This window comes from Vigna unguiculata, chromosome 4 (assembly GCF_037176805.1).
Source record: "Vigna unguiculata cultivar grain cowpea cultivar isolate G323 ecotype 2 chromosome 4, ASM3717680v1, whole genome shotgun sequence".
Taxonomy (NCBI): Eukaryota; Viridiplantae; Streptophyta; class Magnoliopsida; order Fabales; family Fabaceae; genus Vigna; species Vigna unguiculata.
Genome location: NC_140795.1, coordinates 36800671 through 36812954, shown reverse-complemented (window position 1 = coordinate 36812954; position 12284 = coordinate 36800671). Strand labels below are relative to the sequence as shown.

Sequence of the window (12284 nt, the reverse complement as noted above, 5' to 3'; positions counted from 1 at the left end):
AAAGGATATCAAGTTGGTTTTCTAATTTTTTTAGTCTTATTTTGGTATCAATTTGTGAAAAATTGACTAAATTAGGTCATTTTTGTTAGTACCGTACAAAAGGTGCTGTTGAATCTCTTGGCAAGGGTATCAAAAGTCAACTGTAGTATAATGATTTGAAGTAAGAGTGTCGAACCCACGAGGAACGGATTCAGTTAAAATAATTAATTATCTCGATCAGCATATATATACAAAGATTTTAATTTGATTTGACATTAACTATTGCATAAAATTAATACAGTAAAAGCAGAAAAGTTTAGAAAAATACAGTAAAAGAAACTAGGATTGAATTTCATCTATCTCCCTTGTCTGTAATCTGGATGAATATAATATATAATATATGAAAATACCAATATTGATGCACACTCAAAAAAATCATTTATACCGATCCCTCGCGTATAAAATTCATAAGATTAGTTCCCTGAATATTGATTCCTCACATATTCAACAAACTATCCAACATTACGGTCGAGTGTTAAAAGCAATTGATATATTGAGATTTATTCCTAGCATCATAGTATATCAAGTATCATTGTTCAAATCATATTTTCAGAAATACTTTCCAGTCAGATCTAAAAATCAAAATCAAAACATCTATTGATCAGATAGAAGTAAGCATTAAGAGCAGAACAATAATACCAATACTGAGTAAAACAGAAATGCTATATATAAATATCACCAGATTACATCCAAGTTCGAGTAGATTACACTCAATCCCAAGGAAAGAGATTAGCCACTCATGGTAGCTATCAAAATCCTAAGAACTAAAGAAGAAGAAGAAAATGTGAACTCTGTAGCTCGTGGTCACAGCTCCAGCAAGTCTGTAGTTTTTCTCCCCAAAATCTCCAACTGAAAATCACGTTCTGATGCATGGAGAATATATACCCACGAAGTCTCGCTCAAGCTACCTAAGTCTCGCTTGAGCGAGACAACATTCTTCATCCCAAAGAAAGCCTCTCGCTTGGGCGAGATGTGCTGAAGCCAACATCTCGCTTAGGCGAGCAAGAGTACTTCAAGCCTATGAAGCCCAGACACGGACACGGACACGGGGAAGCGTCTAAATCGAAAAAATGTAGGACACAGACACGAATATATATATATATATATATATATATATATATATATATATATATATATATATATATATATATAACAATTACAATTCATAGTCTAAAAAATTGAAAATTAATATTTATATAAAAAACAATCCACCAATTATACTTCATGATCTAATAGAAATCAAGATAAACAATTATAAAAGAAACAAAGTCTAGCAAAAGAAAAACAAAAAAAAAACGTAAGTAAATCATGATGTTTAACTCTCATATTTGTTCATCTTCATTGAAAAATGCTTCTTCTAATTCTGGTTCATCAAGAGATAGGCTAGCAATATGAAGAATTCCGCTGTCTTCCAATGAAAAGTCATCTCCTCCAATATCCCACAATTTAGTTTCCTCTTCTCTATACTTTGAGGAGTTTCTTGAGAGAAGACGAAGATTACTATGGATAAATACTAAATCTTCTGCCCTTTTGGGAGTCATCTTATTTCTTTTCAAAGAATGTATAAAAGAGTAGGTACTCCAATTCCTTTCACAACAAGAAGAAGAAGAAGGTTGTCCAAGTAGCTTAAGAGCTATCTTTTGAAGTATTGGTGCCTGAGATCCATGAATAATCCACCATGATTTTGCATCCATTTTAGTTCTATCCCTTATAGCGTCGGGATCTGCAAAATCTTCTCTTTCATTTGAAAAGTTTGCAAACTCTAAATTTGCTTATCTCCTTACATCCACATCATCAAAGTACTTCATAAAACATTTTTTCCTTTCATGAGTAAGTTCTGCATCTTCATGTGGGGCAACTCTTTGTGAATCTTCACTTAACCATTCATCACTATAATATCTACAGTATTAAAGAACATAAGCATAAATTAACATAATATTATATATTATAGATAAGACATATACAAAAAAATATATAATAATAAAATAATTTAATAGTATAATTACCTTGGATTTAAAGAATGAGCAAGACAATGAAGAGATGTGCTACTCTTAGTCCAACGATCAATTAATACTGAGTTTACTGCCTCAAAAAAAGATGAATGTTCAACTTGTGCCTTTCCTTCATGTTGGTATATGATCTTCCTCACATCTTCAATCATTGAATCCCACATCTCATACACTAAATGAAGAGTAGCCATATCCGTATCTGTTTTTCTGATAACATCATAAATAGGGGCAGTAAAAGCAAGTATATAGTCAACCTTCATCCACCAATTATCATTCAATAAAGTTTCTTTGACTGTTCGTGCATTATCAACATTATCCTCTTTGTAATCAGACCATTCATTACTAATTACCATCTCTTGGAGTCCTCTTTTCAAGGTTCTAAATCTTTTAAGCATGATGATGGTTGAAGCAAATCTCGTTGGAGCAACAGAAAGAAACTTCAATGAATTGAAGTTATTAAACATTGATAATCTCATAGAGTGCCCCATAATGAAGTTTTTAATAAATGTAGCATCATCAGCAATCGCTGAGATCCAATAAAATTCTTCATAAAGATCACTATTTCTTTCTGTATTTTTTGCCGCACAAATATTTTTCAATGCAAGATTCAAGGTGTGCACTACACAAGGAGTCCAATATATTGAAGAAAATTCCGATTGTATGATCATACCTGCTGCCTTACATACTGCTGCATTGTCTGTGATAATTTGTACCACGTTTTGTGGTCCAACTTCCATAATTACATCTCTCATGTGTTTGGCAATAAAATCCTTGTCTTTTGTCTCACCAGATCCATCTATTGCTTTCAAAAACATTGGTCCACTCTCATTGATAGCCATAAAATTGATAAGAGGTCTTCTTTGAGGGTCGCTCCATCCATCGCTAACAATTGTCACACCTTTTGGCTTCCATGAATTCTTTATAGGTTGTAGAAGATTTTCTACATGAGCTCTTTCTTTATGAAGTAGTGGACCTCTCAATTTATTATATGATGGTGGTACATATCCACTAAGGTTAGAAGTATTGGCAGCGTAAGAAAAGGCACTCCTATAATAAGGACTTCTTGCGAGATGAAATGGTAATCCTGAAGAATAAAACATCCTTGCAATTTCACAATCAAGAGCATCTCTAGCTTGAATGTTGAAAGAAGCTTCTAAAGGACCTTTGAGTTTTTGGTGAACACCACCACTGCTTGTCTGCTTTCTTTCCACAGATACATGTGGTAGAGAGACCTTTTTCTTCTTTGAATTTTCAATTTTCAAAGTTGCTTCATTATCCAATCTTTTAAGCTCAGCAAGTTTTGTCGGATTCACTTTTGGACAAACTCTAACCCCTTCTCCCTTAATATTTAAGAGATGAGCTCTCACTCGAGTGTAAGATCCATTAAATTCAAAATCACACAAAGTACAGTTGACCATATAATTTCCACCACCAGGAGTTTTTCTTATCTTTGTAAAATATCTCCAAAGGGGTTTTGTTTCATCTTCTTGTTCAATAGCTTGATTAGGTCTACTCATCTTAATTTCCTATAATAAAATAAATTGAAAATACAAAATTTACTTAATATTTAAAATTTAAAAATAAAACCAAAGTATATAATTTAAATAATTTTTATACATAATATATTTATAAAATTAAATTCAAAATATAAAACTTATAATTTTATGTTTATAATTTAAATTATAAAATAAATTAAAATTATGTAATGCATATGTATTGAAATTTGAAATTAAAAACTAATAAAGTATCATGTATAATCTAATAATAATATAAAATATAATTATCTATAAAATATAATTATTTATAAAATAATATATTTTTAAAGTAATGTTAAATTATTAAATTATTTTATATTGTTAAAAGAACTCCAAGCTTTTCCGTAAGTAAATCCAGCTCGTCTTTATTCTCTTATTCCATTCATGAGTTGCTAACTGACTATTTATCAATAGTGTGATTTTTCTCAGGTGACTGATCGAGTTGAATCAGAAATTAACAGATAGGGGAATGGCCTGCTCTAGATGCTCTCGAAGCAGTCGTAAGCCTAAGGTAAGGTTTGAAATCCTTAGGTTTAGCCTAGCCCTTTATCGAAGAAAATGGAAAAAAATCCCGCCGTGAAAGTGGCACGAACTGGGATATCCTATCGGAAAGAGAAAGGCATTAGCCAATCCCAGGAACAGAGCGTAGAAGGTATGAGTTCGACACCCGCTTAGCCCATAACTTTATGGCTTAGAAGAGTCGCTGGCATTGGCTCTTTGCTTTAGGGACAATCGATCAAGGGGATGACGGAAGATGGCAGAGAATGTAGAAGATAGCCACAGACAAGGGCTTTCGGCAAAAGGAACATAGTACTCTCACATGTATAAGTTATAGCAAATATGATGGACGCATAGAATGTCATTAAGTATTGAAAAGTTAAATTATTAGCATTTAATGGATGAATTTAATAAGTAGAAGAAAAAGAGGGTGTGGATAAAATTTAATATAGAAGGCAAAGAATTTAATAGATAGAAGGAGAGAAGAGGTAAAGAGTACTTAACTTTTTCTACACACTTCTTCTTCTCAGTATTTACTCTTTTCTCCTGCTCAAAATATATCTCTTTGTATTCTTCTATCCGAGCTTCTTCCTTCTTCCTCTAAGAGCTTTCTTGCAATGACTATGTGTTTCGCTCACTAAATCTCAACGTTTCTTTCTTTTACCTCTAACTGATTTCTTTTTCTTTGTATATTTTGTAAGTCTCTCTATGTATTTATAGAACATGTATAAGGTTTTTGTTATTAAAAGATGAGATATAAAGATATTCAAATAGATATATTTAAGGATTATTTTGTTAAAAATTTTAGTTTTAATTCTATATAATTTATTAAGATTTTTAGTTAAGATTATTTATATATTTATCTTTATTTTTTTAATATAAAGTAATTTATTTATATTTATTTGAAATACGGAACATGATCTAGTAATTTATTTATATTTATTTACATATAAAAAATGAAAGATGTTATAGATTAAAATTAATTATAATATAATATATTATATACTGATAAAACAAGTTAAAATCTCTTTAAATAAAATATTATATTAAGAAGGAAGAAAATTTTAGATAAAGTGAAAATATGATAACTGAACAAATGTATTTGTATTTGGGATCCGTAAAATTTAAACAAATTTCATATTAAATAACTAAATTATTAAATTGATAAGAATATGGTTATGTTTTCTTTTCAGATTTTTTTTTCTTTTGCTTAACTTTCCCTTTCCTATCTTCTATCTTCCAATCTCCTCTCCGTGAATTTGGTGGCAACTCTGCAACGGGCAACTCTGCAACGGGCAACTCTGCAACTGTGACTCTACAACAGGCAACTCTGCAACGGGCGTCCACGTTCCACTTTTTGCAGCACCGCAATGTATCTTTTCCGCGTCCAGAGAAAAGGCCGTGTCCGGCCCAAAAAGTAGCGTCCGACATTGCGTCGTGTGCGCTTCCGGCAAGTGTCTGTGTCCGGTGCGCCTCCGAAACGGGGAAGCGTGGTTCGGACGCCGTGTCGGAGCTTCATAGCTTCAAGCTGAAGAAAGGATCTCGCTTAGGCGAGATTGGCAACATCTGAGCTCGCCTGGGCGAGAATGGCGACAAGAGAGGGTCTCTAGTCTCGCTTAAGCGAGAGTCTGCGTCGCTTAAGCGAGAATGGCAGCAGTTGCTTTAGCTTAGGCGAGAATGCTTTGGTTTGAGCGACCTTGACAACATTCCTTCCCTATTTTCTCTGTTTCTTGCTTTCTCCGTCACTCTTCTTGAGTCCTCTTTAATCTTTCCTGAAAAACACACAAAATAGGATCAAATGATTTCTTTAAATCAAAACTTGGAAGCATGTGATTGAAACTTAGATTTAGGGAGAATCAATATGAAATGAACACCCATTAAAAGCATAAGTGCCAGATTTTGTTATGAATCTTTACTGAATTTTGGCACTTATCAACTCCCCCCAACCTAGCATCTTGCTTGTCCTCAAGCAAAGTAACAAGATCAACAGTCATTCAAAACTAAAACTCTGAAATTGGTTATTGAGAAATCATTTTCACAGTTCCTTACCAGACAACTTTTGCATTCCAAACCACAGATTCAAAATCAGAAGCAAATGGTGAATCCAATTATCAAACAACAGTAGGATAAAAGTGCAGCCAATTTTTCAGGAAAACTAATTGTAAGAACAAGTGATGCTAACCAAGGAAATTCTCTCTTAAATCTCACAGGTATGTGTCTCTCTCATTTTTCACTGAATTTCAACAAATCAAAATTGCTAGTCATTTTCAATCCGACTACAAACACACAATCAACATGGATCTTAAGGTCTTTTCAAGGTTGTAATGAGACTAGGCTTTCAAGAATAATGGTTTTTCAAGATTACCAAAAGCACAACTTAGAAAAGAGAGCATAGCTACAATTCAAACCCATTTCTACTCTCCATTCCTCACAATTCAGACCTCAATACACCAAGTTTCTTTTTCATTCATAATTCACTCTTATCTCTTTTTGTTCTTTCCTTTTTTTCTTTTTTTTTATAACTATATACATTCCTACACAATTCTAAAGAGTGAATTATGATACTCAGCCCTTTTCTTCTTTAAGTGCAATTCTACCAACCAATTACCCTTACAGTTGAAAAATACACCTATGCTCTCTATCCCTAAGTGTGCAAAGGGAAAGGATAATAATTCAAGTTAAGGTTAAGGTGCATAATTCAAACGATTAGGCTCAAATGGGTTATCAACAAAAGATGATTATTTACAGGTTGGCTATTTGGCACTGAGTTATAGATTCAACAAAATTGCCTTAATCATTTCCATGCTTCAAATGTGATGTTGTCAAATGAAAACTCAAGCAATATCAACTTGTCAACAAACAGTGGAAACACTCAAGCTGTTTAAGGATTCACACACTCACTGGGTTTTCTGGTTTATTTCCTTGGTATCTCACTTGTTGTTACAACTGATTATCTTGACTAACTATGTAGCACTAATATCCTAATCCTGTTTAATTATGAATTCAACCAAAATTTTCCTTTTTCACCTCTGTGTTCAGTTCACTAAGTTGTTCTAGACTCAAGATACTTACTGAAATCAGATTTTTCTTTAACCAATTTCCTCAAGAAAGATTTTCAAATTGATTCCCAAAACATTTTAGCTGTCTCTAAGTATTATGCACAAAATACTAAGCCAAAAACTAAAGTTAAATAGTTAATTAACTAGATAATATAGCATTCTAGCCAAAACAACTAAAGCAAAATAGTAGTAATTACATAAATACTGCAAAATACTAAAAGAAAAAGAACAATGAAATCATATTTATAGAGTTTTGAAGGATGGAATGATGCTGTGGATCAATCCCCTCCAAAATCAATCTCATCCTCAATGTCTGCTCCATCTGTGTCAGCAGCTCCTGATGGTCCCTCACCTGCAACAGGTCCACTTCCCCCCGGGAAAATAGGACTGTCCCCAAACCACTGTACATAAGTGAAGAATTCTGGTGGAGTCATGCCTAAGTATGGTCCGTGGACATTCTGATAGAGGTACTCCTGAAGGTGGAGTTGTCCTCTATGAATGGAAGCATTTTGCTGGTGAGTGTGCTCCATCTGCAACCTCAGATATCTCATTTGCTCAAGCAATTCATTATTCATGTTGAGCTGAGGTTGTTGTGTGGGCCTTGTTTGTTGTTCTTCCATTGCTGGTTGGTCTTCAGCTGGTTGGTCTTCAGCTTGTTGGTCCAGCTGGGGCTCTTCTAGCTGCTCCAAGTCCTCTGGGTGGGTACAAAAGTGTTCAATGAATCTCTTGGTCATTGAAGGTCGTATCTTTTCAGTTAACTCTACCTCCACCCCTTGTTCTTGGCAAAGAGCTGTGATCAATGCCGGAAAACCCAAAGCACCTTTTGCCTTGTCATTCCTAGTGTTGACTTCGTATCTCACAAATTTATGGATTTCTTCAGAGATAATTGTGGCGACGTCAACAGTCAGATCCTCCCTCATTATGCAATAAAGGAGATGACATCTAGGGACGTTCAAGTCTGACACGTGGCCAATGGGCACTATGTTTGCAAGTAAGAATGTGGTCCAAACTTGGGCTAAGGTTTTCATATCCCCTCTTAGAATTCTGAGAGGATTTCCAGTGGGTCCAACTTGATAAGATCGGTTGGCAGCGCATATAAGGAGTGCTACTTCATTTTCATCATAAGGTTCATGACTCCTCCTTCTTGTTGTGAAGTCACAGCGTTGCCCTAGTTGTAGAGGTAGTGGATTACCAAGGAATTCACTGATGGCTGCTCGATCATAATTTACCCACCTCCCCTAACTTTAGATCTATTTTCACCAGGATTGTCCTCAGAATAAGCATTTGCATAGAACTCTCTCACAATCTCTGGATCAAATTTGGGAAGCGGGTCAGCCAACTTCATCCAATTCCTCCTGATAAGGCCATTCAAGAATGGATCGCATTCATCTGGAAGTAGGACCACCTTTCTTTCTTTGATAAAGACCTAGTTCTTTATCTTCTCATACCGTTCTTCTCTTTCGGGGTCCCTAAAACGGTTGCTTATTAGCCTTTCAGGAGAAGAGCTACTTGCACGTCTTCTCCTCTTCCCTTTGTTGGGTTCAGTAGTAGGAAGTCTAGCTGTTGTCTTTGTTCTAGCCATGGACCTGCAAAGATGAAAATTAACCCACCAAAACATGCCAAGTCAGCTTTCACAACTTAAATGACCAACCAAAACGAAATTAAGTCACACATTTTGTCAAACAGCTTGAATGCACTCTTAAAATATGAAATTTTTGAACCAATTCGTGCATAGACAACCCACATTATTCTGCTACAGCATCAATTGATATTAAAACTCACAATATAACACAAAATGTAGCAAACAGAACATGGGCACTCTCCTGGGGTTTGGAGTGTACAAAACTGTGACTATGCTTGGTGGAAATGAAGAGAATGAGGAAGAACAACTTACCTTGAAGTGAGATTAGCAAAGGAAGGAAGAAATTTGTGAGCTAATATGCAGAGAAAAGAGAGAGTGATTGCGCGCTCAAAACTGAGGAGGGGAGAAAGTGAGCGAGACGTGGGCGAGGGTTTGGGGAGAAGAAAGTGAGCGAGTTCACTGCCCCTGTTCCTCACTTAAACGCGAATTCTCGCTCAAGCGACTGATTCTCGCTTAAGCGAGATGAGCGTGAGAGGAAAATTAAAAAGTCTCACGCAGGCGAGACTGTTTCGCCCAAAACATCCCTGGTACAGGGCATTCTCGCCCAGGCGAGCCACTACTCGCTTAAGCGAGTATATCAGCAAACTTGGTTGGCTCAGGTTCTGCATATCTCGCCCAGGCAAGACATGTTTAGCTCGGGCGAGATTTTCATGCAGTTTTCACACACACTGATTTTGCCACTTTCCAAAATTTTGTTCAACTTTCCCTCACTCAATTCATGATCTTTTCAGTCCAAATAACTCAAAAACACACATCAAACCATACTTCAATCAATTCTCTATCATTCCAAAAGGTTTCACATCAACAAACTCAAAATCAAGCTTTTAAACTCAAATTTCACAATTTGGCTAAAACAAGGCAATTTTTAGCATTTGATGATCTCAATTCTGGCACCAAAACTCATTCCCATGCTTAAAATACCAGTTTTGTTTGAAAACAACCAAAATTGCATTGTTTGCCTTATTGAGATGATTGAATGCTAAAATTCACCTTTTTACACACAAACATAGAGCTATAAACACAAACACATAATTACATACACAAACACATTTAATCACACAAAAGATGAAATTGAAGTGCAAAAACATAATTAAAACACTGGGTTGCCTCCTAGGAAGCGCTTGTTTAACATCACGAGCCTGACGCCTGTTTCATTTAAGGTTCATCAAGTTGAATGATTGTGGCGAGCCTATCAATCTCACCACCAAGATAGGGCTTCAACCTTTGACCGTTTACAACCCAACTCCTTTTAGATTCAGGATCCTCTAGTTCAATGGCTCCATAAGGTCTCACATTTTTGACAAGAAATGGTCCTGACCACTTTGATTTTAGCTTTCCAGGGAATAATCTCAACCTGGAGTTGAACAATAGTACTGATTGGCCAGGATAAAATTCTCTTTTGAGAATTTTCTTGTCATGATAAGCCTTCATCTTTTCCTTGTAGAGCTTAGAGGACTCATAGGCATTGAGTCTCATTTCCTCCAATTCTTGCAGCTGTAATTTTCTCTTTTCTGCTGCTGCTTTTGGATCAAAATTCAAAAATTTCAAGGCCTAGAATGCCTTGTGTTCCAATTCAACCGGTAAGTGACATGACTTACCATATACCAGCTGGAATGGGGATAAACCTGTGGGAGACTTATAAGCAGTTTTGTAGGCCAAAAGTGCGTCATCCAACTTCATTGACCAATCTTTTCTTGAAGATGCCACTGTCTTCTCTAGAATACGCTTGATTTCCTTGTTTGACACCTCCGCTTGTCCATTGGTCTGTGGATGATATGGTGATGCAATTTTATGCCGCACTCCATAATGTTCCAAACATTTCTGAAGTTGAGCATTGTAAAAGTGTGAACCACCATCACTAATCAACACTCTTGGAGTACCAAACCTGCAAAAGATGTTCCGCTTGAGAAATTTGATTACAGTTTTGGCATCGACCTTAGGAGCTGCTACTGCTTCAACCCACTTTGTCACATAATCAACTACCACCAAAATGTATTCATTTGAGAAAGAAGATGGCAGTGGTCCCACAAAGTCGATTCCCCAACAATCAAAAGCCTCAGCCTCTAAAATGATATTCAGTGGCATTTCATGTCTTTTTGAGATTCCCCCTATTCTTTGACAGCTATTGCAGTGTTGCACATATTTGTGTGCGTCTTTGAATAAGGTGGGCCAATAAAATCCAGATTGGAGGACTTTTGCAACTGTCCTCTCTCCATTAAAATGCCCTCCATATGGGGAACTATGACAGTGCCACATAATGCTCTTTGCCTCATCATTGGATACAGACCTTCTCAACAGTTGATCAGCTCCGATTTTGAACAAATGAGGATCATCCCACACATATTGGTGTGCATCTCTCTGGAATTTCCTCTTCTGGTGCTAATTAAAATCTTCAGGTATGACCCCTGCAGCTTTGAAATTGGCCATGTTAGCAAACCATGGCCTTTCTTGCACCAGCATCAATTTTTCATCAGGAAACTCCTCCCGCACCTCTGATTGAGTGTTGGTCACCTCAGTATTCACCAATCTAGACAAATGATCAGCTACAAAGTTTCACTTCCCTTTTTGTCCTTGATCACCAAATCAAATTCCTGCAACAATAAGATCCATCTAATTAGACTTGGTTTTGAATCAGATTTGGTTAACAAATATTTAATTGCAGCATGATCAGTATATACAGTGACAGATGAACCAATTAAATATGCTCTAAATTTTTCCAATGCATAAACTATAGCTAGCAATTCCTTTTCAGTTGTTGCATAATTAATTTGAGCTTCATTAAGGACTTTGCTAGCATAGTGTATAGCATGGAAAACTTTGGATTTTCTCTGTCCTAAAACTGCTCTTATGGCATAGTCACTTGCATCACACATTAACTCAAAACCTAAATTCCAATCAGGAGCAATTATCACAAGGGCTGAAACCAATTTCTGTTTTAACAATTGAAATGCATGTAAACATTCAACATCAAAATTAAAGGGTGTATCCTTGTTGAGCAGATTGCTGAGTGGTTTGGCAATTCTGGAGAAATCTTTGATGAATCATCTGTAGAACCCAACATGGCCTAAAAAACTCCTGATACCCTTCACATTTTTGGGTGGTGGCAGCTTTTCAATGATCTCCACTTTAGCTTTGTCGACTTCAATACCTTTAGCAGAGATTTTGTGACCCAGCACCACACCTTCAGTTACCATAAAATGGCACTTTTCCCAATTCAAAACCAGATTGGTATCAACACACCGCTTCAGTACGATGTTTAAGTTTTCCAGGCATTGATCAAATGAAGCACCAAATACAGAGAAGTCATCCATAAAGACTTCTATGCATTTTTCCACCAAATCAGAGAAAATTGCAAGCATGCATCGTTGAAAGGTTGTTGGTGCGTTACACAATCCAAACGGCATTTTCCTATAAGCAAACACACCAAAGGGACAAGTAAAAGCAGTTTTTTCTTGGTCTTCTGGATCCACTACAATTTGATTATAACCAGAATATCCATCTA

At 35.9% G+C, this 12284-nt stretch overlaps 1 pseudogene; it reads right to left on the bottom strand.

The window, feature by feature from the left end:
* Window positions 1–1174: 1174 nt before the first annotated feature.
* LOC114180712 (uncharacterized) lies at window positions 1175–3603 on the bottom strand (annotated as a pseudogene).
* Window positions 3604–12284: the final 8681 nt, after the last annotated feature.